The 1,248-nt window shown below is 36.1% G+C and overlaps 1 non-coding gene across 1 annotated transcript; it reads left to right on the forward strand.

Annotated features, from left to right (window-relative positions):
* Positions 1–715: 715 nt before the first annotated feature.
* On the forward strand, positions 716–822 carry LOC115803500 (U6 spliceosomal RNA). Its single transcript, XR_004024241.1, has one exon. It is a non-coding gene; the product is annotated as a U6 spliceosomal RNA (small nuclear RNA).
* Positions 823–1,248: the final 426 nt, after the last annotated feature.

Consider the following 1,248-nt stretch of genomic DNA (forward strand, 5'->3'; position numbering starts at 1 on the left):
AAACGACAATTCACTTGTTCTTTCCTGACAAATATTTACTCCCTACCTTTTTTGGACATTGCCTTATGAGCTGTGGTGGACTCAAAGATGAGATTAGCATGTTCCCTAGCCTCAAGTAATTTATCCTTAAGCTGGGAAGATCAGATGTGTAATAAAATTTAAAATAATATGATAAGGGCTACAAGAGAGTTATAAGTTTAGAGAATGAAGAGATCAATTCTGCTGGACAAAAAGAGAACTCTTCCTGGAGAAGGTAACATATAACTGGGGTGTGACACATTCTCAGTGGAAACAGCAAGGTATCAAGGTAGAAAACACTGGAGATGTGCCTCCTTGTTAGAAGCATAAGGTACAGGGAAAAGAGGGAGAAAAATCCTGATCTACCATTTATTATAGAAAAATAAATTTTATTTTTATTTGGTTGACTCTAGGAAAGAGTCATTGAACTTGCTCAGTATAGTCAGGGACTTCTAAGTGGGATGCAGGTCTAAAGAAATCTAAAGACTCCATTACAAAGACAGAACACAGAACTCTTTAGGAAGTATCAGTGTAATTTGCATCATAAAATTCAGTATCTTTTGTGAGGCTCTTGGGGTAACCTGAAAACGCTGATCATAAAGATTTCCTTATGAACAGAATTTGACAGAAATTAGTATATATATATATTTATATATGTATATAAATGAATAAACTGGCAGAAGAAAATAAAGCAGCAGTGCTCACTTCGGCAGCACATATACTAAAATTGGAACAATACAGAGAAGATTAGCATGGCCCCTGCGCAAGGATGACACGCAAATTCGTGAAGCATTCCATATTTTTCGTATATGTTGAACCTAAAAAATGGTACAGATTAACCGGTTTGCAAGGTGGAAATAGAGACACAGATGTAGACAACAAACGTATGGACACCAGGGGGGAACGTTGAGGGGGGGGCGTTGGTGGTGGTGGGATGAATTGGGAGATTGGGATTGACATATATACACTAATATCTATAACACAGATAACTAATAAGAACCTGCTGTATAATAAATTAATTAATTAAATTAAATTTAAAATAAAAAAAAAGAAAAGAAAGCAGCAAATCAAGACCGTAAGAGTACCTCTCGTGAGACTGTTTAGCTGTGTCATTATTTGGCTGTGAAGAGCTCTGTATGGAGGATTACTAGATAGAGACGTTGATATCCCAGTATCCAAACAGTATACATCCAACAACTATTTCATGAAAATTCTATCAGCCTCATTATG

Source organism: Delphinapterus leucas, chromosome 2 (genome assembly GCF_059928025.1).
Source record: "Delphinapterus leucas isolate spDelLeu-1000000601 "Yukka" chromosome 2, BTC_Dleu_Yukka2, whole genome shotgun sequence".
Classification (NCBI taxonomy): Eukaryota; Metazoa; Chordata; class Mammalia; order Artiodactyla; family Monodontidae; genus Delphinapterus; species Delphinapterus leucas.